Below are 12,482 nucleotides of genomic sequence, written 5' to 3'. Positions count from 1 at the left end.
TCGGTTACGGCTAAGGAGTACTGTCTGCATTGATAGTGGTGCTTGCTGTGGATGTTGTGAGGAAACCTGCAAGGAACTGCCATACTTCGCTGAAGGAATATCTACAAGTAGTGAGTAATCACAACAAGAGGTGCTTCTGGACTTTGTGTGTTGTCTGATTTTTTAAGCTCCAACGGGTTAATAAGCTTGAAATAATTTTGACATGGGTTGTGCACGACTCATTGGGGTTTATTCTTTTTATATATTTTTGATGTTGTGCTATGAAAATGTAATAATACACATATTGAACCTTATGTATGTTGCCTTGGTGCAGTAATTTACTGTTTCAATTTAATTCATGGGATAGCCTGTCCTGATACAATAACAGAAACTCATAATCATTTCATCTGAAGTTAATACTAGAGGTCGAACGAATATGATTTTTCTACGCCGATACCGATTATTGGAGGACAAAAAACCACCGATACCGATTAAAGATGTGTATATATATATATATATATATATATATATATATATATATATATATATATATATACACACACACACACAGTGGGGCAAAAAAGTATTTAGTCAGCCACCAGTTGTGCAAGTTCTCCCACTTAAAAAGATGAGAGAGGCCAGTAATTTTCATCATAGGTACACTTCAACTATGACAGACAAAATGAGAAAGAAAATCCAGAAAATCACATTGTAGGATTTTTAATGAATTTATTTGCAAATTATGGTGGAAAATAAGTATTTGGTCAATAACAAAAGTTTATCTCAATACTTTGTTATATACCCTTTGTTGGCAATGACAGAGGTCAAACGTTTTCTGTAAGTCTTCACAAGGTTTTCACACACTGTTGCTGGTATTTTGGCCCATTCCTCCATGCAGATCTCCTCTAGAGCAGTGGTTTTTTTGGGCTGTTGCTGGGCAACACGGACTTTCAACTCCCTCCAAAGATTTTCTATGGGGTTGAGATCTGGAGACTGGCTAGGCCACTCCAGGACCTTGAAATGCTTCTTACGAAGCCACTCCTTCGTTGCCCGGGTGGTGTGTTTGGGATCATTGTCATGCTGAAAGACCCAGCCACGTTTCATCTTCAATGCCCTTGCTGATGGAAGGAGGTTTTCACTCAAAATCTCACGATACATGGCCCATTCATTCTTTCCTTTACACGGATCAGTCGTCCTGGTCCCTTTGCAGAAAAACAGCCCCAAAGCATGATGTTTCCACCCCCATGCTTCACAGTAGGTATGGTGTTCTTTGGATGCAATTCAGCATTCTTTGTCCTCCAAATATGACGAGTTGAGTTTTTACCAAAAGTTATATTTTGGTTTCATCTGACCATATGACATTATCCCAATCTTCTTCTGGATCATCCAAATGCTCTCTAGCAAACTTCAGACAGGCCTGGACATGTACTGGCTTAAGCAGGGGGACACGTCTGGCACTGCAGGATTTGAGTCCTTGGCGGCGTAGTGTGTTACTGATGGTAGGCTTTGTTACTTTGGTCCCAGCTCTCTGCAGGTCATTCACTAAGTCCCCCAGTGTGGTTCTGGGATTTTTGCTCACCGTTCTTGTGATCATTTTGACCCCACGGGGAGAGATCTTGTGTGGAGCCCCAGATCGAGGGAGATTATCAGTGGCCTTGTATGTCTTCCATTTCCTAATAATTGCTCCCACAGGGTTAGAGTGTTGGACTATTAACCGAAAGGTTGCAAGTTCAAATCCCCAAGCTGACAAGGTACAAATCTGTCGTTCTGCCCCTGAACAGGCAGTTAACCCACTGTTCCTAGGCTGTCATTGAAAATAAGAATTTGTTCTTAAGTGACTTGCCTGGTTAAATAAAGAAAAAATAAATACAAATGTATTCAAACCAAGCTGCTTACCTATTGCATATTCAGTCTTCCCAGCCTGGTACAGGTCTACAATTTTGTTTCTGGTGTCCTTTGACAGCTCTTTGGTCTTGGCCATAGTGGAGTTTGGAGTGTGACTGTTTGAGGTTGTGGACAGGTGTGAATTGCTGAAATAGCTCATTTGGGAGAGTTAGACTAAAGGTCCCTGGTTGGGTTTCGGCATTTGTATTTGTTCTGGCTTCAAGGAAACTATCTACAGCTTTGTTTGTGGGCCTCAATGGTGTGTGCTACGCTGCTCCTCTGAAAGTAAGTAATTTCTTGCTTTTTCATCTGACATTTTGACATCAGTGTTACAGGAAAGTTGCTTGTCATTGTTACATGACAAATAGGTTGTCGTAAGACAAGGCTGCATGAAGTGTGAACTGGAGCTTTCTTGGATCCACAAAAAAAAATGTTTTTGGGGAATGCGGGCATCGACCCCACTACCTATAGCATGCTAAGCAAACACAATACCAATTGATCAAATTCCCCAGCTGTTTGGGATTGCCACAAGGAGCAACCGAGAGTGTCCAGTCTTGTCAGGCTATGCTGTTGGTGGACTTGTTAGTTTGTGCTACAAATTATGGCTACAGTATATGCAATTTCATCTACTTTTTGAGATTGCCTTTCGCTTACGGCCACACCGGCATGAGTACGCCTGATCTCGTCCGATCTCGGAAGCTAAGCAGGGTCGGGCCTGGTTAGTACTTGGATGGGAGACCGCCTGGGAATACCAGGTGCTGTAAGCTTTTTGTCACTGCCTTGTGGAATTTCAACTCTTTGTCCGTTTTTTCCCACAAGGCTGAAATATGTGCCCTCGCTTTGAAATAAGTAAGCAAGGTTAGTTTGTATTTCATCCAACAATCTGTGCTACAAATTATGGCTACAGTATATGCAATTTCATCCACTTTTTGAGATTGCCTTTCGCTTACGGCCACACCGGCATGAGTACGCCTGATCTCGTCCGATCTCGGAAGCTAAGCAGGGTCGGGCCTGGTTAGTACTTGGATGGGAGACCGCCTGGGAATACCAGGTGCTGTAAGCTTTTTGTCACTGCCTTGTGGAATTTCAACTCTTTGTCCGTTTTTTCCCACAAGGCTGAAATATGTGCCCTCGCTTTGAAATAAGTAAGCAAGGTTAGTTTGTATTTCATCCAACAATCTGTGCTACAAATTATGGCTACAGTATATGCAATTTCATCCACTTTTTGAGATTGCCTTTCGCTTACGGCCACACCGGCATGAGTACGCCTGATCTCGTCCGATCTCGGAAGCTAAGCAGGGTCGGGCCTGGTTAGTACTTGGATGGGAGACCGCCTGGGAATACCAGGTGCTGTAAGCTTTTTGTCACTGCCTTGTGGAATTTCAACTCTTTGTCCGTTTTTTCCCACAAGGCTGAAATATGTGCCCTCGCTTTGAAATAAGTAAGCAAGGTTAGTTTGTATTTCATCCAACAATCTGTGCTACAAATTATGGCTACAGTATATGCAATTTCATCCACTTTTTGAGATTGCCTTTTGCTTACGGCCACACCGGCCTGAGTACGCCTGATCTCGTCCGATCTCGGAAGCTAAGCAGGGTAGGGCCTGGTTAGTACTTGGATGGGAGACCGCCTGGGAATACCAGGTGCTGTAAGCTTTTTGTCACTGCCTTGTGGAATTTCAACTCTTTGTCCGTTTTTTCCCACAAGGCTGAAATATGTGCCCTCGCTTTGAAATAAGTAAGCAAGGTTAGTTTGTATTTCATTCAACAATCTGTGCTACAAATTATGGCTACAGTATATGCAATTTCATCCACTTTTTGAGATTGCCTTTCGCTTATGGCCACACCGGCCTGAGTACGCCTGATCTCGTCCGATCTCGGAAGCTAAGCAGGGTCGGGCCTGGTTAGTACTTGGATGGGAGACCGCCTGGGAATACCAGGTGCTGCAAGCTTTTTGTCACTGCCTTGTGGAATTTCAACTCTTTGTCCGTTTTTTCCCACAAGGCTGAAATATGTGCCCTCGCTTTGAAATAAGTAAGCAAGGTTAGTTTGTATTTCATCCAACAATCTGTGCTACAAATTATGGCTACAGTATATGCAATTTCATCCACTTTTTGAGATTGCCTTTCGCTTACGGCCACACCGGCATGAGTACGCCTGATCTCGTCCGATCTCGGAAGCTAAGCAGGGTCGGGCCTGGTTAGTACTTGGATGGGAGACCGCCTGGGAATACCAGGTGCTGTAAGCTTTTTGTCACTGCCTTGTGGAATTTCAACTCTTTGTCCGTTTTTTCCCACAAGGCTGAAATATGTGCCCTCGCTTTGAAATAAGTAAGCAAGGTTAGTTTGTATTTCATCCAACAATCTGTGCTACAAATTATGGCTACAGTATATGCAATTTCTTCCACTTTTTGAGATTGCCTTTCGCTTACGGCCACACCTAGCCTGAGTACGCCTGATCTCGTCCGATCTCGGAAGCTGAGCAGGGTCGGGCCTGGTTAGTACTTGGATGGGAGACCGCCTGGGAATACCAGGTGCTGTAAGCTTTTTGTCACTGCCTTGTGGAATTTCAACTCTTTGTCCGTTTTTTCCCACAAGGCTGAAATATGTGCCCTCGCTTTGAAATAAGTAAGCAAGGTTAGTTTGTATTTCATTCAACAATCTGTGCTACAAATTATGGCTACAGTATATGCAATTTCATCCACTTTTTGAGATTGCCTTTTGCTCATGGCCACACCGGCCTGAGTACGCCTGATCTTGTCCGATCTCGGAAGCTAAGCAGGGTCGGGCCTGGTTAGTACTTGGATGGGAGACCGCCTGGGAATACCAGGTGCTGCAAGCTTTTTGTCACTGCCTTGTGGAATTTCAACTCTTTGTCCGTTTTTTCCCACAAGGCTGAAATATGTGCCCTCGCTTTGAAATAAGTAAGCAAGGTTAGTTTGTATTTCAGCCAACAATCTGTGCTACAAATTATGGCTACAGTATATGCAATTTCATCCACTTTTTGAGATTGCCTTTCGCTTACGGCCACACCGGCATGAGTACGCCTGATCTCGTCCGATCTCGGAAGCTAAGCAGGGTCGGGCCTGGTTAGTACTTGGATGGGAGACCGCCTGGGAATACCAGGTGCTGTAAGCTTTTTGTCACTGCCTTGTGGAATTTCAACTCTTTGTCCGTTTTTTCCCACAAGGCTGAAATATGTGCCCTCGCTTTGAAATAAGTAAGCAAGGTTAGTTTGTATTTCATCCAACAATCTGTGCTACAAATTATGGCTACAGTATATGCAATTTCTTCCACTTTTTGAGATTGCCTTTCGCTTACGGCCACACCGGCCTGAGTACGCCTGATCTCGTCCGATCTCGGAAGCTAAGCAGGGTAGGGCCTGGTTAGTACTTGGATGGGAGACCGCCTGGGAATACCAGGTGCTGTAAGCTTTTTGTCACTGCCTTGTGGAATTTCAACTCTTTGTCCGTTTTTTCCCACAAGGCTGAAATATGTGCCCTCGCTTTGAAATAAGTAAGCAAGGTTAGTTTGTATTTCATTCAACAATCTGTGCTACAAATTATGGCTACAGTATATGCAATTTCATCCACTTTTTGAGATTGCCTTTCGCTTATGGCCACACCGGCCTGAGTACGCCTGATCTCGTCCGATCTCGGAAGCTAAGCAGGGTCGGGCCTGCTTAGTACTTGGATGGGAGACCGCCTGGGAATACCAGGTGCTGTAAGCTTTTTGTCACTGCCTTGTGGAATTTCAACTCTTTGTCCGTTTTTTCCCACAAGGCTGAAATATGTGCCCTCGCTTTGAAATAAGTAAGCAAGGTTAGTTTGTATTTCATCCAACAATCTGTGCTACAGATTATGGCTACAGTATATGCAATTTCTTCCACTTTTTGAGTGACACAAAGATGCTTATCTAAATGGTGGAAATGCAACAGCTGTTAATCAGGCTCACTTTGACTTTACATAGTGCACCAAGAGATAGTTTCTTGCTTACGGCCACACCGGCCTGAGTACACCTGATCTCGTCCGATCTCGGAAGCTAAGCAGGGTCGGGCCTGGTTAGTACTTGGATGGGAGACCGCCTGGGAATACCAGGTGCTGTAAGCTTTTTGTCACTGCCTTGTGGAATTTCAACTCTTTGTCCGTTTTTTCCCACAAGGCTGAAATATGTGCCCTCGCTTTGAAATAAGTAAGCAAGGTTAGTTTGTATTTCATCCAACAATCTGTGCTACAAATTATGGCTACAGTATATGCAATTTCATCCACTTTTTGAGGGTGCCTTTCGCTTACGGCCACACCGGCCTGAGTACGCCTGATCTCGTCCGATCTCGGAAGCTAAGCAGGGTCGGGCCTGGTTAGTACTTGGATGGGAGACCGCCTGGGAATACCAGGTGCTGTAAGCTTTTTGTCACTGCCTTGTGGAATTTCAACTCTTTGTCCGTTTTTTCCCACAAGGCTGAAATATGTGCCCTCGCTTTGAAATAAGTAAGCAAGGTTAGTTTGTATTTCATCCAACAATCTGTGCTACAAATTATGGCTACAGTATATGCAATTTCATCCACTTTTTGAGATTAGCTTTCGCTTACGGCCACACCGGCCTGAGTACGCATTTCCTGATTGGAGAAGTGACGACAGGTGCGAGTGTCTGAGCTGTGAGTGAGTGTTTGCTGGAGAGTGTTTGCTCGAGAGCTATTTTTGTTTAAATTAATTGGTTTTTGCAATATAATTTATTATTTTCTTTAGTTGAATAGTTTAAAGTTGGGTTAGTCTTCCCCCTTGCAGTTTTTTCTGCTTGGGGGAGAGGTTTTTTGGATTTATTTTTTTACTATGACGGACAACATGGAAAAGACAAACGGAATGGACAAAGACAACGAAAAGGCGCAACGGAAGAAAAATGAAGATAACGAAGGAATGAAATATGGAAAAGAATACACGGTGGCAATTAAGTTGGAAGGAGAAGACAAAGTGACGACAATGGAACTACTAAGAGCAATTAAGGAGGTGTGTGGAGAGGTGGTGGGATGCCGAATGAAAGGAGAAAAGAATTATGAAATTACGATGAGAAATGAAAGAGGAAAAGAACGGTTAATGGATGGATTGCGAATAAAGGACACAAGGATTCTGGCGAGAGATATTAATGTGAAGGAATTGGTGGTGTCTTTTATGAATCTCCCAGTATACGTAGAAGATGGTGTGATACTGAGCAAGCTGAGTAGCTGGGGAGTGACGGCCGTCTCGGAGATAAGGAGGAGAGTTTGGCCAGGAACGGAGGTGGTTGACGGGACACGTTTCTGCAAGGTCAAGTTCACAGAAAAAGTGACATCATTACCTTATTCTACAAGAATTGAGACGTTGGAGGGAGCAGAATATTTCAGGGTCATTCACGACAAACAGGTCAGAGTGTGCCGTATGTGTATCCAACCCGGGCACATAGTAAAAGACTGCCCGGAATTTAAGTGTTTTAAGTGTGGCAATCAAGGACACTATGCGAGAGAATGTGATGGAGAGAAGGAAAGGAATTTGTGTGGTGGATGCAGAAAGAGATTGGCGGAGTGCAACTGTGGAGAGGTTGGGGCTGAAGAGGGGAGTCAAACAATATTCGAGGAAGCAGTGGTATTGTCGCAAGAAGGAGAAGAAGATGGAGGAGAGGACGTGGTGGAAGGTGGAGAGACGGAGGAAGGAAGAAGGAAGAAGGACCAGAAGATAAATGAAATTGGGAGTAGTATGGACTCAGAAATAAGAAGAGGGAGTTTTCAGGAGGAGGGGGGGAGTGGACTGGGGGGAAGCACGGGGGACTCACAGGTTTTGGGGGAAAGCTCAGCACTAACAAGTAGCGTGGGGGGTGAAGAAATGGAGGGGGTTATGGAGTTGATGACAATACCAGAGACGGCGATGAGCACGGGGAGCACAGCGGAGGTGGATGCCAAGAGTGGGAGTTGGCTGGATAACATGGACTTGGAGGAGATATCGGACACGGATGATGGGCAAATGATGGAAAGAACGAGGGAAGGATACAGGAAGAGGAAAGCGGTGGGAAAAGGGGGAGAGAAAGGGTGGAAGAAGAAAGAAACTGGATAACAGGTAGAGGATAATGAAATTATATTTTATTATTTTATTATTTATTAGAATGGTCAATATAATGTCAATAAATGCAAATGGTTTGAGAACAATGGGTAAATTTAATAGAATAGTCCAAATGAAGAATTCAGATATTTTATGTATTCAAGAAACACACTGGGATAATGTTTGTGTTTTAGAAGTAAAAAAAATATGGAGTGATTTTATTTATGTAAACAATGGCAGAGGGAATTCAAGTGGGGTTGCAATTTTATTAAGGAAGGATGTAGTAGAAAATGTGAAGAAGATATATAATGATAATAATGGGAGGATTTTAATTTTGGATTTTGAATATATGAATAGGGTTTTTAGGATTATAAATATTTATGCGCCAAATAATGAGATAGAGCGAAATAATTTATTTTTAGAATTAGGGAAATGGTGCAAGGGTAACTGTATTTTAGTTGGGGATTTTAATGTTAAAATGGATAGATTAGATATGTCAAGGGGAGCTATTTTTAGAAATGACGTATCGAGAGGGGTTTTAAGGAAGATTATGTGTGAAAACAGTCTGATTGATATATGGAGAGACGAGAACCCGAATAAGAGAGGGTTTTCTAGAAGGCAGGTGGTTTTAGGGGAGTTGAAACAGACACGGATAGATCTGGTTTTAGTAAATGAAGGGTTAAGGAATTTTATGAAGGATATTAATTATATTTTTACAACTTTTAGTGATCATGCTGGGTTAACATTTTCGGTGGGGTTAGATAAGGGAAGGAAAGGGGGAGGAATATGGTGCATGAATGCAGGGTATCTAGGTGATGAAGAATATGGAATACAGCTTAAATCTTTGATAGAACATGAAACGGAGGATAAGCAAAAAGGGAATGATAAGTGCCAGTGGTGGGAAAATGTAAAGAAAAAAATTAAAGGTTTTAGTATTAGATATGCAAGGAAGAAGAGGAGTAGGATGACAAGAGAAGAACAGTTTTTAAGAGAAAAATTGAATGAAGAAATGAGGAAATGTGATATTGATCCTATTTATAATATTGAAAGGTTTTTAGATTTAAAGGCACAATTGAGCAAATGTGAAATAGATAAGTGTAAGGGGGCATCGATTAGAAGTAGGGCAAAGTATGTGTTGGAAGGGGAGAAATGTACGTCTTTTTTTCTTGGTTTAGAGAAAACTAAACAGACGAAATCATATATTAGTGAGATAGAAAATGTAAAGGGTGAAGTGGTAAATGATTATGTTGAGATATTAGAAACCGTACAGAATTTTTATAAGGATTTATTTAAGAAAGGGGAGGTGGATGAGGGGAGTGTAAAGGAGATTTTAGGTAGTGTGGATGTGCAAATTGGTGTTGAGGATAAGCAAAGATGTGATAGGAAGATAACAGTGGATGAAGTGAAAGATGCAATTAAGGGTTTACAAATAAATAAAAGTCCTGGAGTAGATGGACTAATTGCAGAGTTTTATAAAATGTATGAAAGTTTTTTAGCACCGATTTTAATGGAAGTGTATCAATATATGGAAGATAATAATACTGTTTCAGACTCCATGGTGACAGGGCTGATATCGATTTTATATAAAAATAAGGGGAGTAAATTAAAATTGGAGAATTATAGGCCAATTAGTTTATTAAACTCAGATTATAAGATTTTAGCTAAGATATTGGCAAATAGAATGAAGATGGTTTTAAATGATATTATAGCACCTACACAAAATTATAGTGTGCCTGGAAGAGACATAGCTGATACTATTATTACACTTAGAGATGTGATAAATAAAATGAATAGCGATAAGAGAGGGGGAATTGTTTTAAGTATAGATTTTAATAAAGCTTTTGACAGGGTGGAACATGATTTTATGTTTAGGGTACTGGAAAAATATGGGTTTGGAAACAGAATAATAGGATGGATAAAATTATTATATAGAAAGGCAAAAAGTAGAGTAAAATGTAATGGGGTTTTAACAGATTCTTTTGTTCTTGAGAGATCGGTGAGACAGGGGTGCCCTTTATCAGCATTATTGTATGTTTTATCGGTAGAACCCTTAGCGGCATACCTTAAAAAAGATAATTTTATAAATTGTGTAGAGACTCCGCAAGGAGGTTTTAGTTTAATTCATCAATATGCAGACGATACCACAATAACAGTTAGAGATGAGGGAAGTGTTAAAAGGGTGATGGAGTGTTTTAAAGTATATGAGCAAGCCTCAGGAGCAAAAGTGAATATGGAGAAGTCAGTAATAATGTATGTTGGGAAGATTAATGAGGGGATTTTTCCTTTTAAAATGGTAAATGATTATTTTAAGGTGTTAGGTGTGTTTTTAGGGGTGAAGGAACAGGAAGCTAGGGATCTGACATGGAGTGGTGTAATAAATAAAGTTAGAAAGGTGGTAAATATGTGGAGGAGGAGGTCTTTGAAATTAAAAGGGAAAGTAATTGTTGTAAATTCCTTGCTGATGTCAATTTTTATTCATGTCATGAATGTTTTAGATGTACCAGAATGGGTTTTATCGGAAATAAATAAGATTTTAGTTGATTTTTTATGGGATGGGAAAGGTGCGAAAATTTCTTTTAAAACTTTGATTGCAGGTTATGAGGAGGGGGGTTTGAAGTTGGTGGATTTAAATGTGAGGAAAAAAGCAATTAGAGTTAAAATGGTACGTAAATATTTATATGGTGAATTAGATTATGGATGGAAAAGATTTTTTAAGGAGTATTTGCAGGAGGTTGGGAGGATGGGGGACAATGGTTTATTGATGTGTATGAAAAAGGAAATGTTAGGTAATATACCTTTGTTTTATAGAGAAGTGTTTGAGGCTTGGGGGGAGTTTTTACCAAATATTTATTATGAGTGTACCATTTTAGACAATATTTTAAATCAGCCAATTTTTTTAAATCCCAAGATACAGTATAATAATAAGATGTTGTTTTGTAAATATTTTATGAGGGCTGGGATGAGACAGATTGGGGACATTGTATATGAGGTCATTCCGGGGTTCCTTCCATGTCAGGCAATATTTGATAATGTGGATGAAGAAAATTATGAAATAAGTAGAACTACTGTGGAGAACATGTATAAGAGAATATTAGGATGTCTTCCTGGTGAGTGGGGTGTGTTAATAAATAAAGAGGTGGCTACAAGAGCTAAGGGTTTACCGGTTTTATATTATGAAAGTAATGGGAAGAAGTATGATTTGTCAGGTTTGAAAGTTAAAAAGGTTTATGAAAAATTTATTTTAAGAGAGATAAAAACTCCTGCTTCGGAAAAAGTGTGGTCTAGGGTGTTTGCAAATATAGATGTGAAATCAATATGGAAGAATGTAAATGTAAAATATAATTCTATAGAATGTGAAGACAATGATTTTAAATTGAAACATAATAGGATATTTACGAACGTGGTTTTACATCAAATAAATAGAGATGTTAAAAGAGAATGTGATATTTGTGGTACGGGGGCGGAAAATTTTATGCACTTTTTTATTGAATGTAGTAGATTAGAAGAGTTTCATAAGTTTTTAAAGGGGATTTTAGTACAACATTGGGGAGAAGAGATTGTTGCTGGGGTTGAGTGGAGGAGGTTGTTTCTTTTTGGATTAACTGGGAAAAGCAAAGTTTTTAATTTTAATTTGATGAATTTTGTTCTTAGTCATGCCAGATACGCTGTAAGACTAAGAAGGAATTTGGGACATTACGAGGGGAAAATTGTGAGTGTGGAGGTTTTATTTAGAAGTATTTTAGAGAAAGATATAGAAATAATATATAAATATGGTGGATGTAATTTTGAAAAATTGTTTGTGTGGGGGAGCACTTTTATTGAAATTGAGTCGAATGGAAAACTTGGTTTTAATTATTAATTGGGTTTGGTGGATGTTTGGGGTTTTAATAGGTTTTCTTTTCTTTTTTTTGATTTTGTAAAAGGATGAATTGTTCATCCTTTTTTATAATTGATTGAATGTTGTGAATATTATGTGTTTTTTTTGCATAATAAAAGATAAAAAAAAATTTAAAAAAAATAAAAAAAAGTACGCCTGCTCTAGTCCGATCTCGGAAGCTAAGCAGGGTCGGGCCTGGTTAGAACTTGGATGGGAGACTGCCTGGGAATACCAGGTGCTGTAAGCTTTTTGTCACTGCCTTGTGGAATTTCAATTCTTTGTCCGTTTTTTCCCACAAGGCTGAAATATGTGCCCTCGCTTTGAAATAAGTAAGCAAGGTTAGTTTGTATTTCATCCAACAATCTGTGCTACAAATTATGGCTACAGTATATGCAATTTCTTCCACTTTTTGAGTGACACAAAGATGCTTATCTAAATGGTGGAAATGCAACAGCTGTTAATCAGGCTCACTTTGACTTTACATAGTGCACCAAGAGATAGTTTCTTTCTTACGGCCACACCGGCCTGAGTACGCCTGATCTCGTCCGATCTCGGAAGCTAAGCAGGGTAGGGCCTGGTTAGTACTTGGATGGGAGACTGCCTGGGAATACCAGGTGCAGTAAGCTTTTTGTCACTGCCTTGTGGAATTTCAACTCTTTGTCCGTTTTTTCCCACAAGG

General features: G+C 40.3%; 11 non-coding genes and 3 pseudogenes across 11 annotated transcripts; all 14 read left to right on the top strand.

Annotated features, from left to right (window-relative positions):
* Window positions 1-2,511: 2,511 nt before the first annotated feature.
* LOC118945400 lies at window positions 2,512-2,630 on the top strand. Its single transcript, XR_005040571.1, has one exon. It is a non-coding gene; the product is annotated as a 5S ribosomal RNA (ribosomal RNA).
* A 177-nt stretch (window positions 2,631-2,807) lies between these two features.
* Window positions 2,808-2,926, top strand: LOC118945399. The gene has a single exon (XR_005040570.1). It is a non-coding gene; the product is annotated as a 5S ribosomal RNA (ribosomal RNA).
* Window positions 2,927-3,103: 177 nt separating this feature from the next.
* On the top strand, window positions 3,104-3,222 carry LOC118945398. The gene has a single exon (XR_005040569.1). It is a non-coding gene; the product is annotated as a 5S ribosomal RNA (ribosomal RNA).
* Window positions 3,223-3,399: 177 nt separating this feature from the next.
* On the top strand, window positions 3,400-3,518 carry LOC118945723. Its single transcript, XR_005040838.1, has one exon. It is a non-coding gene; the product is annotated as a 5S ribosomal RNA (ribosomal RNA).
* Window positions 3,519-3,695: 177 nt separating this feature from the next.
* On the top strand, window positions 3,696-3,814 carry LOC118945417. The gene has a single exon (XR_005040588.1). It is a non-coding gene; the product is annotated as a 5S ribosomal RNA (ribosomal RNA).
* A 177-nt stretch (window positions 3,815-3,991) lies between these two features.
* On the top strand, window positions 3,992-4,110 carry LOC118945397. The gene has a single exon (XR_005040568.1). It is a non-coding gene; the product is annotated as a 5S ribosomal RNA (ribosomal RNA).
* Window positions 4,111-4,287: 177 nt separating this feature from the next.
* LOC118945442 lies at window positions 4,288-4,407 on the top strand (annotated as a pseudogene).
* Window positions 4,408-4,584: 177 nt separating this feature from the next.
* On the top strand, window positions 4,585-4,703 carry LOC118945450 (annotated as a pseudogene).
* Window positions 4,704-4,880: 177 nt separating this feature from the next.
* LOC118945396 lies at window positions 4,881-4,999 on the top strand. The gene has a single exon (XR_005040567.1). It is a non-coding gene; the product is annotated as a 5S ribosomal RNA (ribosomal RNA).
* Window positions 5,000-5,176: 177 nt separating this feature from the next.
* Window positions 5,177-5,295, top strand: LOC118945691. The gene has a single exon (XR_005040806.1). It is a non-coding gene; the product is annotated as a 5S ribosomal RNA (ribosomal RNA).
* A 177-nt stretch (window positions 5,296-5,472) lies between these two features.
* On the top strand, window positions 5,473-5,591 carry LOC118945415. Its single transcript, XR_005040586.1, has one exon. It is a non-coding gene; the product is annotated as a 5S ribosomal RNA (ribosomal RNA).
* Window positions 5,592-5,851: 260 nt separating this feature from the next.
* Window positions 5,852-5,970, top strand: LOC118945366. Its single transcript, XR_005040537.1, has one exon. It is a non-coding gene; the product is annotated as a 5S ribosomal RNA (ribosomal RNA).
* Window positions 5,971-6,147: 177 nt separating this feature from the next.
* On the top strand, window positions 6,148-6,266 carry LOC118945497. Its single transcript, XR_005040642.1, has one exon. It is a non-coding gene; the product is annotated as a 5S ribosomal RNA (ribosomal RNA).
* Window positions 6,267-12,310: 6,044 nt separating this feature from the next.
* Window positions 12,311-12,429, top strand: LOC118945441 (annotated as a pseudogene).
* Window positions 12,430-12,482: the final 53 nt, after the last annotated feature.

Source organism: Oncorhynchus mykiss, chromosome Y (genome assembly GCF_013265735.2).
Source record: "Oncorhynchus mykiss isolate Arlee chromosome Y, USDA_OmykA_1.1, whole genome shotgun sequence".
NCBI classification, from domain to species: Eukaryota; Metazoa; Chordata; class Actinopteri; order Salmoniformes; family Salmonidae; genus Oncorhynchus; species Oncorhynchus mykiss.
The sequence above is the reverse complement of the archived record's forward strand: the minus strand, read 5'-3'. Positions and strand labels throughout refer to the sequence as shown.